Source organism: Mesoplodon bidens, assembly GCF_964165515.1.
Source record: "Mesoplodon bidens genome assembly, chromosome: 16".
Classification (NCBI taxonomy): Eukaryota; Metazoa; Chordata; class Mammalia; order Artiodactyla; family Ziphiidae; genus Mesoplodon; species Mesoplodon bidens.
In genome coordinates, this window is record NC_138173.1 from 8,112,516 (window position 1) to 8,131,181 (window position 18,666).

General features: G+C 36.3%; 1 protein-coding gene across 1 annotated transcript in view; it reads right to left on the minus strand.

The window, feature by feature from the left end:
* Window positions 1-215: 215 nt before the first annotated feature.
* CA8 (carbonic anhydrase 8) overlaps window positions 216-18,666 on the minus strand; it is a 99,039-nt gene continuing 80,588 nt past the window's right edge. The window contains exon 9 of the mRNA XM_081258748.1: window positions 216-4,960. The gene's annotated coding sequence lies outside the window, so the exon portion shown is untranslated. The remainder of the gene's footprint in view (window positions 4,961-18,666) is intronic.

Consider the following 18,666-nt stretch of genomic DNA (forward strand, 5'->3'; position numbering starts at 1 on the left):
TACCTCTAAACAAAGGAAGGGAACATAGAAAAAAAGGAACAAAGGTTTCTGTGAGCTTATCTTTAGGAATTGCATTACATTATCGGTGTATAAAGCCTCATCTTTTACATAATACTCTACACTATGACCCAAATAATATTCTGTATTAAATAAAATATAGGTTGCTTTTTATCGTATATTTGCTATATGAATATATTCTAATAGAAGTGAATAGATTCTAAGGAAAATGAGGTTTATTGGGTGTCTATTCACACACATGCCATCTTGAGTCTCAGTTTGTAGAGGTCAGACTTGAAAATCATTAATCAGCATACACTAATTGTTTTTAATTAATTAAATAGAAAAATAAAATGGAGAAGTTTCAGAGCAATTAACTCAATAAGTTAACTACTATCATTGTTATGTCAACTTCATTTTCATTTTAAGAAACTTTAAGTTATCCAAAAGCATGAGTTTACCCTTAATCACAATGATGATATTTGGCACACAATTTTGAAAAATATGCTTACTCAAGTGAAAATTCCAAAAGGAATCTGATAGCCTGACATTTTGAGTAATGTGCCATCTTAGATGACAGAGCATTACACCCAGAATGGACACGTGAGAAGCTCCACAGACCTGCTTCCCAGTGCAACTACCATACCTGATAGAATAAAAAGAAGAAGAAGAAGAAATTTAAAGTGTCTGGAAAATTTCCCAAGGACATACAGCAAATGGAGAAAAAATATATTCAAGAAAAATCTCCTAAATCTCAATAAGATTATTTAGAATTTGAGCCATAAACACACTCACTCCAGTTTAGCATGATTAACTATCCATTCTAAGTGGGTAAGGCCAGGAAGATGGGGCTCCCTCTTCCCTCAAATCCCAACCAAGGGATACATAAAAGGCTTACAGAGGCTAAATTCCAAGAGCTCATAAGCTCCCTTCTTCCACCCAGCCCCCACTCACAGAGCAGAGGTTCTACACCAGGTGCAGCAGGCTGAGCATACTGCGACCTTGATCATCTTCACCCTGGCTTATTCATAGAGTGGAAGTTTCCGTCTGGGAGAGGCAAGCCACAAAAACCAGAGGCTTCTGCCCGTACCCAGAACCCTGTCTGCAAAGCAGGAGTGTCACTCCACAAAGAGCAAACCACTGTCCCTACCCATAGCTCCTGAGCTGTGACTCAAAGATTTTGCCTAGGGCAAGAGGCAGTTGACAAGAACAAAGAACACCAACTGTAATCATGTTAACATAAATCTGAAGAAGATTCTAATAAATTAACATGTATCAATATATGGTAAGCCCTAGAGCAACCACTAAGAAAATAAACGCCAAAGAAAATTTTTAAAAAATCATTAAAGCAATTGAAATAGTACACTGGAGAATAATAAAAGAAAAAAAAAAGAAATAGTACACTGGAAAATAGTCACTTAATGCAAAAGAGAGCAATGAAGGAGGGACAGAGAAACAAACAAAAAAAGACACGAGACAGGTAGAAAACAAAAAGTAGAATGGCAGACATAAACCTAAATATATTGACAATAACATTAAATATAAATGGGTTAAACAATCCAATCAAAAGGCAGAGATTGTCAGGCTAGATGGAAAAACAAGATCCAACTTTAAGCTGTCTACAGGAGACACACTTTAGATTTAAAGATCAAATAGGTTGAAAGTAAAATGATGGAAAAACACATATCATGCAAACAGCAGCCATAAGAAAGCTGGAGTGCTATACTAATGTCTTAGAAAGTCTATTATAAAAGAAAAATGTTGCTGGAGATAAAGAGAGACAATTTATAATGATAAAAGGATAACTCCATCAGAAAGATATAAAAATGATAAATGTATATATACCTAATAACAGAGTCCCAAGGTACATGAAAAAAAAAAAAAACCTGACAGAACTGAAGAAATAGGTAATTCAACAATAATCGCTGGAGACTTCAATATTCTGTTTGCAGTGATAGACAGAAATATGCAAAAGATCAACTAGACCTAATAGACATAGAACATAACACCAACAACAGCAGAATACACATTCCTCTTAAATACACATGGAACATTCTCCAGAATAAACCATATCTAGGCCATAAAACATGCCTTAGTAAGTTTAAAGGAATTCAAATCACACAAAGTGTGTTACAATGAAAATTATAACTCAATAACAGAAATTTGGGAATTCATAAATATGTAGAAATTAAGCAACACACTCCTAAAAAGCCATTGGGTCAAAGAGGAAATCACAAGGCAAATTAGAAAATACTTTGAGATGAAAGAAAACATAACAAACAAAATTTATAGGGTGCAGCTAAAGCAATGCTTAGAGGAAATTTTATAACTATAAATGCCTTTATTAAAAAGATCTCAAACCAATACCCTAAACTTCCACCTTAAGATAATGGAAAAAGCACAAAATAAACCCAAAGCAAGTAGAAGGAAGGAAATAATAAAAGATTATATAAAAACACAGTAGAGAAAACCAATAGAATCAATAGAATCAATAGATCCTTTCTTTGAAAGGATCAAGAATCAACAAAATCAGCAAGTCTTTCAGCTAGACTGACCAACAAAAGGACTCAAATTACCTGAACTGACAAACTTTCTGAGATCAATATTACATTACATACCATCAGCTACATTAATTACCTTGAATAAGAGGTGCTTATGTATGTGTAAACCATATGAGAAGAAAACCCTCAGTTTACCATTTTTTCAGGTAAACAAAATCCACCCTAAATTAAATTTCAACATCTGTGAAATTTTCCCTTTTCCCTACTTAGCTACCCCATACAAACACTTCTGCTTTGGGAGGCTTCTTCCCCAATTTCCAGGTCCATCCCATACTTTTCTTTCCCATGCCACCATCAAAACTAGATGGATTTCTGACCAGTCATTTACACTTTTGTTATTGACCAATTACTCTTTCAACTTCATTCCCACAAAAGCATGACTACAACCAGCATTCCTAATCTGAGTTTGAGGTACCTAATGGTGGAATGAAGGGGTTTCCCACATTAAAGAATATAAGCTTCCACGCAATCTCACCAATGAACACCACAAGCTGAACCAAGTAGTTCATTTCAGTCTTTTGAATCAGAAAATATCCAGTAAATAAATTTGATTCCTTCAATTAAAAAAGATATTTTGGAGGGGAAATATGGGCAACAAGATATTACCCTGAAAGTCATTTGAATTAGTTTTTGTTGTTATGCTTATTTTGTATTTTTCAGGGACAAGTGATTGGAGACTGCAGGAAGCATCAGAAGTTAAGTCCAAGGACGGTCTCCAGCTGCTCAGTACCGACCACATCAGGATCAGTGACACTGGGTGCCCATGTACTGTTTAGCCCCAGGGCCTGAACGCAGGGTCTACCAGAGGAGTGCCAGCAGCCCTGTTGGCCTCTCACTCACGAGAGGGTTTTGATTTTGTCTTTTGATGTTAACTGCAAATGAGGCCACACCTGCAGCCAATGTCTGGCAAGTACGTGGTATCTACAAGATACGTATTTAAATATGCCAAGTTTTTGTAGCCATGATTTGCCATTCCTTCATTTTTGTATACAAGAAACTAAAGAAGGGAAAATCCTGGGACTGCCTTTGCCTCTCAGAGGCTCTGCCTGATGCCGCCCTCATGTGGTCCAGGGCTTTGTTAGATGCTGACCCTTCACCCGCCTCCGCTTCCTCTCTCTAGGGCAGCTCTGGTCCTTTCTCTCCCTGCCCAAAGTCTCCACCGTGAACCTTCTTGGCTTCTGTTTTCAGGGATACTTGGTATGATTTTTTTATTTGCATTTAATGCTTTTCATTATTACAACCTTTACCCAACACATCTAAAATCTCTCAACACATAATTATTCCATCTGTATTATTTTCTATTTCTAACTTAGATATTCTGCATCACAAAATCCCTCCAAATTGAGTGTATTATGTTATTGAAGTCCTTAGTTTTACAACAATAATTATAACAACTAATAACATTTGTTAAGTACTTGCTTTGTGCCAGGCACTCTACTGCTTTACATAAATTATCTCATTCTATCACATCTAACTGCATCTAAGCATATGCTTAAATTTGCCAGTAGCACTTAAAATTAATTAAAATAAGGATACGATTCATCTTCAAAACAAAGATCTCAATATGCCAAAGTGAAACCTATAAAATAAAATATTTTAAAGTCTTACAAAATGTACAACACTAAATTATTATAGGATACTATTAAAGTTATGTTTCTATCATGGGAAATAAAGCTATAAAATAAAGTATCCACTTTCTCTTTAGCCTATTTATTTCTTATACTTTTCTCAAATTCCTAGAAACCTCAGCTTCTAATATGTCAAATAAGTATGATTAGATTCGTATATTCAATTAAATCCTTTAACTAAGAAAGTAATATATAAAGTGAGTATTATCTTTTTACATTAACTCCCAAATCGTGTTTGATAACAAATCACCCTGACATTAACCGTGGTATGAGGGTTGCAAAGTAACATGAGATATGTTTTTTACTAATCCTTCACATTCCATTTTGGAGCTGTATGCTGTTCTTGATCAAAACTCTCATTTTATTATCAAGAATTATGTTATTTTCTGAATGAGTGAATTTTCTGTTCGAGACAGGAAATGAAGGACTGCGAACTCTGGAAATGTATTTTTCCTGTCTCAGTATTAATACATGATATATATTCATAATAACTCTGAAAACTAGTTTCATTTCTTCTACACATAAGCAATAAACAGTATGTGCAAAAATATGAATACTAGCAGCAGTGATGCAGATACATAATATGGGGTTTCTTTTGAATTTACAGCCATTTCTAATATTTCATTTAGAGCATGTGTACAGGCAGCTGTCACAGATGTCCATCAAAGCTCGATTAGATGAAGACAGACAATGCAGGCTTTGAGGATAAACCGAAGCTGCAGCTCAAAGTTTCCGTTTCTCACCCATGGGCACTATAGGACCATTGTCTTCCTCCTTTAAGGCAAAAAGAAGGAATCGATTATGTTACTGACATTCCTCCAAGGCAGACTGGAAAGTCTTTCTACAGTCCAACGAGACAGCAAAAACGAGAAGTTTCATAAGAAAATGTGGAAATTTCAAAAATATCTTCGTGCTCAAGTTTGTCATCTCTGCAATTTTTCCACAAAGTTTACCATAATTTTATTTCTCTGGCTGAATCTATTAATGCAAAATTTCATAGAGACATGTATTTTCAACCAAAATAAATAAACGAACGCTTGAACTGTTTTCTAAACAAAAAATTTACACGTCATGCATAATAATAAATAAAACTAAAGCTTTTAGTTATTGCCATTAATTTCCTGTGTAATAACCGCAGATGGTAACTGTTTGAGCACAAAGACCACTGTTTCCTAGTCCCCAAATAATGTGACATTTCTATTAAATAAATCAGGAAATAATATAGAACAACACATGAAACGTACATTTTGAGAGAACTAATAGTCTTCCCATTTAGAAAACAACATCAGCTAAGATTTCAGTTCAATACATCTACTCGTGTTGCCAGAGATGGGACTGGGGGAACACACTTTAATACAGTTGCTAAAAATAAACAAGTCCAATCTTTTGGACAACAAATATCTATTAAAATTTAGAGCACATATACTTTTCACCCAGAATTCTACTTCTTGGAACTTATCATAGAGATATAACCACCTAATCATACAAAGATTTTATGTATAAGGATATTCACTGAAGCAAAAAAAACTAGAAAAAGCTAAATAATTTCCTTCCTTAATAAATTATGATACATAGCACAGTGAGATCAGCTCAGTGCTTTGTGACGACCTAGAGGGATGGGATAGGGAGTGAGGCTCAAAAGGGAGGGGATGCAGGGATATATATGTACATATAGCTGATTCTGTTGTACAGTAGAAATGAACACAACACTGTAAAGCATTTATACTCCAATAAAGATGTGAAAAAAATAAAAAATAAATTATGATACAATGGAATACTTTAAAATTGTTCATACATGGTATGTGGGTGGATATGCTTGTACATATGTACATATACATGTCCACACATGTATGCATATGTTCACATACATATAATTTCTGGAACAATTTATTAGAAAACATTAATAATGCTGGGGTATATATTCCCAAACTAAAATTTCAAATACGATAGTAAGTCATGACCAAATCTTTAAGATTATGCCTCACAGAAGTGATTTCAAAGGTAAAGTAGGACATTGTTTGTGTATACATTTGACAACTATAACCCAACGCATTTATAAATCAAAGTGACCGACATAAAACAGACTGATGATCCAAATTGTAACGCCTCAGCACTTTAGAGCTTTTTAAAAGGAGCCTAAAAGTCAGCATGGATGAATTTTTTGCAAAAGGAAAATAACTGGAGTCCCCCATTTCCTAAGATGTGTTCCACATAACTCTAGAAGTTGGGTGGAAAAAGTGAATCTGTATTCAAAAAATACTGTGAAAACTCTGATTACATAGAGTAAAATATGATTCTTTCAAACAAAACCATGTCAGTCTCTAATATGCTAATGTGCACTGTAAATCTGCAAAAGAAAAATATTATATTCAGGATTCTCCAAATGTATGGGACAGTCACGTCTTGATTTAACAAACATCTTGATGGACCAAATGCTCTGCAGAACACACTTGGGAAAGGTTGGCCTAGAGGCAGAGATGCCAAATTTATGAAAGTAATTCAATTACGCTTTACCCAACTACTCTAAAAATTAAGCTACCATGGTCTAAAACGTCAATTAGACAAAAGACAGGTAAGTAAATATGCAGTCACTCTAATGAGGTGGTACTACCCAAAGCATGAGGTCAGGTCTTACCCAAAGCATTTTAGCATTGAACATACAACCAGAGTGCAACAGGTGCACAAGCTCTCAGGTAGGTGTCTGTCTTGTTCATTTTAAAGCTCTAATGGCTTGATTTACAGGATTCTCAATAAATGTAGAATGAATTCTAATTCACCTGAGTGTGGACTCTGCTGGTGAATTTAGGTGCTCACTCTGTTAAAATCTCCCTCACAGGAAAACTAAAGTTAATGCCCTATGCTTATTGAATTTTTCTCCTTTACGTTGTTCAAACAAAGAAAATGTCACCTCCCAAAGCCAAGGCACTCTGAGGATGATCTATTAGCTTCCCCCCAGAGATGGATGCTTGATCTCATTCACTGCATGATACCAGATTAGCTGGAAAAATTACCAAAAAAATTTATGTCCCTGAGTTCCATTGATCACACTCTGGGGTGTGGATGTGGAATCGGAAAGACTCAAGTTCAAATCCCAGCTCTGCCACCAACTGTCTGGAAGATTTTAGGCAATCTACTTGCCCCTTCTGAGCCCCAGATAGCAATACCTACTTTGTAGGGTTTGTGTGAGAATGGAATACGACAACAGATATAATGTGACAACAGTGCCTCCTGGGCACATAACTGAGTGACTGGTGACTATTTCGTCGATTTTACAGACATCTCACTAAATGAAAACTGAACTACGGTATGGCCTATTATTTTCTATAGCATGTGTTTGACATTTGCTTTTCAGCATTTCAGAGAAATTTTTCATGGGATGGAATCATACTTGATCTCATCTGCACTGTGTTCCCAAGGCCCAACACAACATCTGGCTCAAAGCAAACACTCCAAGAAAATGCACGTATGTATGTCTGTGTATGTGCGTGTGTGTCCAGGCATGTGTGCGTACATACATTAAAAAGTATAACAAAATGACAGTAGCAATTGCTCCTGTCATTTATTTAACGTTTTTATTTAACATTTTTACTTGTATAAAAAGTTAGATTTTTAACATTTTTATTAACGTTTTTATTTGTATCAATATTATACATGCACATAGTTGAAAAAGTTAAGTAGTTCTAAAGGGTGTGTTACAAAAACTATCAGTTTCCTGTCCCATAGGCCACCACTTTGCTCCTCCTCAACTCTTTGAGCTGATTATTAATATTGTAGAGCTAATCGATATGACTGCATTACTCCTTTTCAGTTTTCTGCTTTAGCACTGTCTGTCAACTTTCCCTGCGGAGAATGTCATTTGACCCTCTTTCCTCCTATCAGCCCCTACCTCTCTACACACACACACACACACACACACACACACACACACACACACACACCACTCACACACACACACACCACTCACACACTGTAAACCCTTCCCTTCACTCCACCCTCCCAATACAGTTATATAATAATTGGGGTTGGATCAATATTTTATTTCTCTCATTGTGATGATGTAAATATTATTCAGAACTGAACTACATGTATTAATATATCATTAATTTTCCTTTCTTGCACAACTTGTTTTCTCTGGAGTGAATCATTATCTTGAGTTTTTTCCACCTACATCCTCAATCCAAAACTACCTACAGTTGTCTGACTCTTCTCTCAAGAAGTTAAGGCACATCATGCAGTCTATCAACTTCGTCTCCCTGAAGCTCTTCTAGAACTTTCTCAACTGCTCACATCTGGACTCACACCCTCTATGCTGGCTACCTCACTTCACCATCATTCTGGGAATCTCCTTTGTCTTTCTCCTTTGTCGGCTCTCCTGTTTCCTGGATCCCACATCTGTTTTCTTGGTTTATGCCATTTTGGTGAAGCACATCTTCCAGTAGCTTCCTGGGAAATAAATTTTTAATGACCTTGATATCTGAACATGACTATTGAAAGTTTGGGTGAGCAATTGTAGGTGGGCTGCAACTTTCTCTCAATTCTGAAGGTCATTCTTCCCTGGTTTTTAGCTTCCAGTATTGCTGTTGAGAAGACTGATATTTAAACTCCAGGTTCTTTGAGTCTGACTTGTTTTTTCCTCCCTGTAACTTCTCCCTCCATGTTCAGAAACTTCACGACGATAGTGGTGTGGATGCATTTTGATCTACTGCCCTGGAAATTCAGTGGGTCTTTCCAATTTGTAGATTTATGTCCCTGAGTTCTGAAAAAGTGTTTTGAATGATTTTGTTGCTGGTCCTCTCCTAAAATTTCTCTGCTCTCTCTCCAGATTTCCTATTATTTGGATAAAGAAATGACACTCAGAATACACAAAGGTAATCAGGCTGACTTTCTCCCCTTTGGGACCTCCTCCCAAATACCCATTTATCTATATATAAATAATAAGAAAGCTTAACTATAAAAGGAAATGTTCTATTATCCAGTGATCATTGTTCATAATGAGACCTTGAAGTAAGGCCATAATCCTAAGAAGTCTTCTAAATCAAAAGCTATTTCAATATAATTATAACAGATGCCATCTTTCATGTGACTATTTCTGAACCTTAAATGATCTTCTGTGAAGAGACCCCTGGGGATGAGCACAAATCAAATCCCCATTGGAGAATTTCCTACAAAGCTATCAAAAATTTTAAAAAAAGCACATGTGCCCACGTGTCCTTCACAAAGGCTGCTGCAGGTCACAGGGCTGACCTCAGTTCCAGTGACTTTGGCTCAGCTAATTGATAACCCACTGCCACGTCCCTCTTTAAGTAAGATAATTCAGTGTAAAATCTCCAGAAGAAGAGTCTTTTAAGAAATAGCAAGATGCTAGACGTGAGAACTCTTTTCGAATGCTCTCGGGGCAGTTTTTTCTCATGCTGCTTGGATTTGGAGTTAGCTGGGTTACCTGATTCGCTCCCAACACCAGGCTATAAGCTCCTCAGGGGAGTCTATGCTGATAATGTGTATATTTGCACACAGTCCCTAGAATACTGCCATACACTGAACAGAAGGTTAAAAATAAATGTCCTTCCATTACAAGCAAGGGCAAGATAGGAACCTTCTTTTTCAACACACCCACTAATACCAGTATCAGGTCAGGAGGAAGGAAAATAAACAGAAAAAGGAGAAAGAGAAAGGAGAAGGTCAAGAGTGTCAACTGCTTTTGAAGATTTAAAGGACACAGGGTGGGAAAGATAACACAGGATTTGGAAATAGAAATCCAGGCATATCCGAAATAAGAAAGGGAAACCAGGTATCACTATTAATTATTTAACATTATTCTGGGAGCTCTAGAGGGTGCAATAAAATAAGAACTAGTAAAATTAGAAAGGAGAAGATGAAATTGTCATTATTTACAGATATGACCAGGGTCTATTTAGAAAATACGAACAATCAACTAAAATGTCATTGGAAACTATATGAAAGGTCAATAAGAAAGCCAAGGACAAAGCCAAGCAATTATTTTTTCAGTGAATAAATATTAACCAATATAAAAATGTAGTGAAAAATGACACTAATCAAAATTGATAATGAATACAAAAACAATAATAATAGTAATGCTCACATTTATTGAATGCTAGCCCCCTGCTAAGCACCATGCTATGCACTTTACCATATTTTGTTTAATCCTCACAACACCTCTAGGAGGTATGACTCTTAGTATTCCTATTTCACAGATGAGGAAACCGAGGCTGAAAGAATATCAAAAATTTGCCCAAACCATGGAGCAGGAGGTGAAAGTGCTACATTCCCAATCAAGCCACACCCCAGGCTGACTCCAGAGTCCAAATGCACATCCTGTAGCAAATTCAGTCAGAGGAGAAAACTATACAACATCTAAAGAAAATTTAAAAAAAACTTTAATCAGCATAGACCTATGCATTCTTCCTTGATAGAAAGATTCAACATTGTAAAGATATCAATTCTCCTTAAATTACTCTAAGTACTCAATGCAATCCAAATCAAAAATTCTAGCAAGATTCTTTTTCTTCCTTTTTCTCTTTCTTTCATCCTCTTTTTCTCACTCTCTCTTTTGTTCTTTACTTCAATCCTTCTGGTAAAATGATCCTATCACTTATCTGGAAGAACTAAACACATGGAAATAAGAAAATTCTGCAGAAGAGATTAGTAAAGGATCTTGTCCTACCAAACACTGAAATATATACCAATGTCACAAACACAATGGTTGGTGCTCATGAACAGATAGATTAATGGAACAGAACAGGAAATTCAAGGATAAAACCGAGTACTCAAAGAAAGACTTAATATAATGTAACAGAATCATTTTTAATCAGATTGGCAAGGATAAGAAATCTGAAAATACTTAATGTCAGTGAAGGTGAAGAAAAATGTGTAGTTGGACACATGGTCAGTGGAAACATAAAGGGATACAACTCTTAGAGCAATTTGCACATATACAGTATTACAATTAAAACTCTCTGACCCAGTAATCTCACTACTAAGAAGTTTTTAAGGAAATAAATGCATATGTTAACCACAGTACTGTTGATTATAGCAAAGTCTGAAAATGACCTAAAATGTACAATAGAGGAACACTCGATAAAGTCTGGTACATAATTAAAGACAACTTATGTACAATCATTAAAATGTACACATGTATCTATTGAATGACGTGAAAAGATATATCAAAGAAGCAGATAGAAAAATATCAGGCATAATATAATCCCATGAGGAACATTATATGTCTAGATGTGCTTAATGAGAGATATGCAAAAAGAGAGATCAAAAGAACAAAAATAATGATAAAGGTAACATTTATTAAATACTTAACACTGTGGACCAAAAACATGGTAAGCACTTTAATTGTATTACTTCACTGTATCTTCACAACCACTCTGTGAGGTAGGTACTACTATGGCCTTCTTTTAAGTGATGAAAAAAGAGACTTAGAGATATTAGGAACTTGGTCAAGGTCACACAACTAACTACCAGGGGAGTCAGAATGGAACTTAAGCCATCCCCCACTGAGCTATGGGGGGACCTCCACGTTCACCCCAGTGCTCATGGTGACTGTCGCCGAGAGGAGTGTCTGAGAGATCCCCGTTGCTTCATTTTGTTCTGCACTGTTTGAATTTTCCGCCATGAATATGTATCATACTCAGAAAAATCCAAGGGGTTACTCTTGCCACAGAAATTTCAATAGGCAAACGGAGATGAACACATTTCGAGAAAGTGAGGAGTAAAAAGGAGATGAGAAAGAGGTGGAAAGCATACAGAGTGATTGATTTTAAAAAGGGCAAAAGCACCTTCAATCCATGGTGCAAGCATAGATTAGCGTTAACCCTTAGGGAGACTATTAGCAATGTGATACCAAAAATGAAAACACGGGCGTCCTTTTTCCCTAGAAATCTCATTCCCAGGAACTCATCTAAAGAGATAAGGAGGCAAAGATATACAAGGACTTCATAATTACCTGCCCTTTGTTATTTGAAAGGCATAGTGAAAAGAGCTCAGGGTTTGCAGTGAAACCTACCTGGGTGTGAACCCTGGCTTTGCCCTGTACTGGCTGTGACCCTGAGCAAGTTACTCAGCCCCTCTCAGCCTCAGGGTCTCCATCTCTAAAATGGAAATAAAAGCACATGCCTCACAAGATCGTTGTGAGGATTAAATGAGATAAAATATAGCAGAGGGTCGGAAACATAAAAAAGCAGCTGTTGTTTCCCCTTCATCACTCACTAGTATGTGTCACTTAGAATGAATGTGTAAACTTTAACTGAAACTCAAGGACACATCAGATTGTTTGGTATATTCTATACAACTCTGTATCAAAGTATCATAAACCACTAGACTTAGCTCTTAAAGTTCTTCACAAGCAAACCTCTGTTATACTATTCTGACACTTTCTCAATCTCAATTAGCACTACACTAATTAACAAAACTGTGTTATACACTACAGCACGTCACATTTTTCTTCCTCCTTCCCTAATCCCTAGGGTGCTGTAAGGGTGATTGAATATCTAATTACTTCTTAATTGAATGCACATATTATACATTTTTCACTAGGTTCAAGCTTAATGCTTTCAGTCCAGAAATCAAAGTCAATGAAATTAAGTTGAAGTGGGATTTGGGCAACTATTATAATGAGAGAAGGTTTGTATTATGTCTAATTATAAGTAAATGTGGATTTTAGTATTATTTCCTATGGAAATATTTCAGGTCCAGGAATGTGCCATAAGTGACTAATTTAGATGATTAATAACATTGTTATTCTTATTTACAATCTTTTATTTCTCATTATAGTGATTTAATTGCTGGGACCCACTAAATATAACCATTCTTGAAAGAAATGGTACCATTAGAGAACCACTGGTTGTACTCATACTAAAATCAGAATGAACACTCATATTTGTGAAAAATTACATGAGTTTCTCTGCACTGTAAAGGTTATAGGAACCCTCACATGCTGCAAACACAAGAAAAACATAAATCTTGGAATACCTGGAATATAACTGGTTACATTCATCAAAAATATTCACTTGGGCTTCCCTGGTGGCGCAGTGGTTGAGAGTCCGCCTGCCGATGCAGGGGACACGGGTTCGTGCCCCTATCCCGGAAGATCCCACATGCCGCGGAGCGGCTGGGCCCGTGAGCCATGGCCGCGGAGCCTGTGTGTCCGGAGCCTGTGCTCCGCAACGGGAGAGGCCACAGCAGTGAGAGGCCCGCGTACAGCAAAAAAAAAAAAAAAAAAAAAAAAAAAATATTCACTTATGGCAAACCATAAAAAATATTACTATCAAAATGGTGTTCCAATTCAGTTCATACTTTACCAGGAGAGTATTTCATGAGGTTCTTTTTTTTTCCCCCCGTTTGCATTATGCAGGAGTAGGAGAACCTCTGAAGTGGGTATCTCATACAATGAAGGTTTGTTTGCTTGTTTGTTTCTAGATGTGGGGACTAATCATCTATAATAATTTAGCTGAAGACCTTTTCAGGCAGAAAACTAGATTAAATAACTTTTTGAGATCCAGTTCGACTCCATGCTTCTAAGATGTGTCTGAAAATATTTTCTGCAGACAAGCCCTAAAGACCTTTATATATAAAGTATAAGAATTCAGAAATTTTGCAGGCATTTAAAGAAGTACTGTGATAGAAAATAGACCCATCCAAAAGCAATGTGGTTTTATTGTTTTAACAATTAATTTACTTTGAGAATGGTGTTACATAGTGGCAAATTTCTTGATTGGAGAAACCTCCATATTATCCAACAAATATTTCAGATTCTGTCCAAGATATTGGGCATTGTCTAGACTATTTTAACTTTGTATGCTACCAAAACAAGTTTTCACTGGCATGTTTGTTTAATTAAAACTGAAGTATCACACCAGTCAAAATGGCCATCATCAAAAAGTCTACAAATAACAAATGCTGGAGAGGGTGTGGAGAAAAAGGAACCCTCCTACGCTGTTGGTGGGAATGTAAATTGTTACAGCCACTATGGACAACAGTATGGAGGTTCCTTAAAAGAATAAAAATAGAGTTACCATATGATTCAGGGATCCCACTCCTGGGCATATATCCAGAGAAAACTATAATTCGAAAAGATACATGCACCCCAATGTTCTTTGCAGCACTCTTTACAACAGCCAAGACATGGAAGCAACCTAAATGTCCATCAACAGAGGAATGCATAAAGAAAATGTGGTCTATGTATACAATGGAATATTACTCAGCCATAAAAAGGGAGGAAATAATGCCATTTGCAGCAATATGGATGGACCTAGAGATTATCATACTAAGTAAAGTAAGTCAGAAAGAGAAAGACAAATATCATATGATATCACTTATATGTAGACTCTAAAAAAATGATACAAATGAACTTATTTACAAAACAGAAGTAGACCCACAGACGTAGAAAACAAATTTATGGTTACCAAAGGGGAAAGGGGGGGGGGAATAAATTAGAAGTTTGGGATTAAGATATACACACTATTATATATAAAATACATAACCAACAGGACCTACTGTGTAGCACAGGGAACTATACTCAAAGTTTTGTAATAACCTATAAGTGAAAAGAATCTGAAAAAGAACAGATATACGTATAACTGAATCACTTTGCTGTACACCTGAAACTAACACAACATTGTAAATCAACTATACTTCAATTTTTAAAAAATGAAGTAGTCGAAAGAATAAGGCAAATCTATTTGTACTAACATATAAATATCTCTAAGACCTATATAGTTAAACTGACAATTTTTTGGTATGGCTTTTTTTTTTAATACTTTAAAATACATTGTTTCTCACCCTTGTGGGTGGCATGTCAGTATCTACTTTTCCCTTACCTGGTTTCTTCTTTAACAAAACCCTTTTCCCTTCTTCAGGAGATGGCTTCCATCCCTAACAAAGGGCCTGGAGCAGGTAAGTTCCTCCACTCTCAGGCCATGATCCTTCCATCACCCCATGCCACTTCATTTCTATGCTGAGATTTCAGATCTCCTAGGTTTTGCTATACGTAAGCTATTTGCTATGTTTAGTAACTAATACAAAAGAAAATGAAAATATTAAAAAGAAGGTTGATCAGGGGACTTCAGTCTTTTCATCATGTTTCTGTATTTCCTCAATAACTGCTAACATCCAGCTACGTATCAGTAGATGTAACGCAGGTCAATTTTCCAAAGCCCATTCAAGACTCTGCAACTTCACAACTGAGACATTTAAGTCAGATGCCAATCACCCAACCTTCCACTGCGTATGGGAATAACAAACTACAATACCGCCACCAGCCCCCAGCGACAGATGTCGCGAGTCCTGTCACCCTTTCGCACTGCGCTCAGCCGTGGATGCAGAATCCTTCTCAACACTCTAGACAGCTTATATCAGTCAATCAGAGTTGACGCGCAAGTTTGAGGGCTCTCTGTCACCCGTGTCTTTTATTTTTACAAATCTTTCTTCAACAATCCTATGTCGAAGAGAGGGGGGTGTTCCTGCAACAGCCCAGGTGAGAGCTGATGCAAACTTTATGGGTTGTGATGAGCACAGAGGTGGATTTGGGAGCTATCCAAAGGCGAATCTGTGAACTGGACGATAAATTGGAAATGTGAGGTGAGGTGAGGTGAGAAGTGTCAAGTGTGACTTGAATTCCTAAGAAAACTAGAAGAAGGCCAAGTCTGCGAAGGACTTCAATCTTTTATATATTGAGTGTGAGATGCCTTTGATGCATCCAAAAGAAAAGTGAGGCAAACGGTTGGGCATCCAATTCTAGAACTTAACAGAGAGACCTGGTGTCGGCAGATAAATGAGAGGGTCATCTGCATTTGGTGGTAACAGAGGCTGTGGGTGTAGATGATCCACCTACAAAGAGAGGAAGCGCCACAGGCTGAGCCATGGGGACTCCAACAGCAAGTGGCCTCCAGGAAGGTCCCTTTGTGTGCTGGGCTTTCACAGTTCCCTGGGTCTATGATGAATCTGCTTTCCTAAGTCTCTATGAACTTCATCATGGAAAAGAGGAACTGGAAAGGACAGACAGTAAATGAGGAAGAAACTGAAATGAACGCTTCTTTGTGAACGATGTTTTCTTAAGAAGTCTCAAACTGGAAAAATAAAATTTAAAAATTGGTTTGAGGAAATTACCAAAAATGAGCATCCGTGAGGAAAAAGACATAATACAACATGTTTAGAGGAGATAACCTGGTCTCGGTGACTTTCTTATGGAAAATATATGAAGTTTAAAATCATGAAATCGACTATATTTAGGGTATCATAATATATTAATGTTCAACATAAAAGCTGACCCATGACTGCAAGATGTTCTCTTTCCTTCCTCCCAAACACAATTTTGTTTAAATTCATGGGTGGGGAGGGGAATAAATCATTCAGGAATTTTTACCCACAGTAAATTAACCTTTCTAATACTGAAAAAGGAAAAAAAGGACAGATATGGAAGCAGGGATTATTTTCCTTCTTTACTAATCTTGAAGAAATGTCTATACCGCTTTGATACTTTTCATTCTTGGGTTAAGAACAATTTTTGTAACACAGAATCAAAACATAATAGATGGGTTGACCACCCTTGGTATTTTGGCCTTTTCCTGAAATCATATTGATATCCTTTAGGAAATCCACTCATTTTCGGGCAATTCTATAGGATACAGTAAACAGAAAACAGCTCTACCATCGAGCTTTCATTTCTCACCCTAATGCTGTGCATCATATTAAATTATTGGAGTGAAGTCAGTCCAAGTTCTATTGACTGAAAATATGGCTCTGAGCTTCCCATTTATCCTGAAAGGATAATAGCTTTTACCTACTTGGTCATTCAGAGTTGACATTATGCCTTTCCCATAAATCATCTCCTTTTCCATAATGGCTTAGTCTTTTCTAACCTCCAACTCTGTCAAGTTATAAAAGAAAGCTGCTATGAAATTGATGCTAGCTATAGCATTTATTAAAGCTAAGAAGACAACATTATTAATTGCAAAAATATACATGGGGAAGAGCTCAGTACGGTCTGAATGTGACTTCAAAGACCCAAAATGGGTCTTTGCCCAAATATGAGGGTAAGTTTGACACATGGATCAGAGATACTTGTTTAATAACCCTCTTTTTTCTTCTTCCTTTTTTCTGTTTTTCTTTTTCCTCATCTATTTGGAGCACACATATTTTCCCCTTTTAAGGGGGGTAAGGGAGGTTACTTTCTTTTCTGGAGAAAACATTTTTTATTCATAATTATATTAATTCTATGGCTAAAATATATGTTGTTTAATCATATTGTTTTGTTCTAAAGCTAAATCAACTCAAGAAACATGGTTTTATGTAAATAACAGATCTCACAAACAGATAAACTGTTAATGTAATTGGAAATAATGTTGCCAAGAAATGTAGGATATTTATTTACCTGTTTACAAGGAGGTATTTAAAGAGCTCTGTGGCATTGCTTTTTACAGAAAATAATTATAATTAACTATGGTCACTGCAAACGTGTGCAGTTTAACAATATTTGAGTCACAGGGGAAGCAGGCAAATCTTCGAACAGTCAGAATAGCTTTCTAAAAATTGGTTAATATTTAATGAAACAAACAAGCAAATAATCATTTCACTGGAAGGGTAGTACCAATATCATCATGCCAAGGGCAGCAAGGAAACTGGACATAAAGCTTGGTCTTATTTTGGTTTGTTATTAAGATTTGGTTCTCCTGCATCGTGAAGAAAGTTCAGTGGGTAAATTCGCTCCTAGAAATCTGAACTGGCCCTGCACCTGGGTGACTTATGTGCTAACTCTTTAAACAAGTACAAAACCATAGTTCATGCTTCCTAAATGGTAATACAAAAAGTCACAGATAATTCATGGGAGTAATAAGTCTTGGTTATCAAAACCCTCCAGATGCCTAGACATGTCATGCAAAAATAAATGTCATTTTAAGTCCAAAAACTAAAGTTATTTTAGTAAAGCACATAGCTAAAATAAATCTGAATTATTTTGAACATTTTTTAGAGAACTATCAGAAAAAAAGTTTTTTTTTCCTTTTCAGTTCCAAGAGCTTAAATGAAACATTCATGCATTAAATTCAAAGTCTGACTGTCAAGTCATTTCACTTTAATAAAAATTTGAATTACCTGCCTTAGGGCACTATTAAATATCAAATAAAAAGCACACATCCATAAGTCTGATTTCCCAATATAATTTTTATGTAGCAGTATGACTAGATTTGTATTACACATTTCAAGATAAAAGGATCAAAAATGTATTCATAAAAGGATACGGTCAGAAGTGAAGTCGCCTTTGAAAGAATTTCTGCATCATTCTTAGGAATTTGGGGGAAAATGACCTCCTTTAAGTAATCTCAGCCACCAAGACAAGGACATAAATCCATCCTCTCTCTTAAAATATCTAAACTGCAATTAATCGAAGACTGAAAATTACACACTGTCCTCCTATCATACCATGAATATGAAGTATCTGAAATATATGTAATCTTCTCATA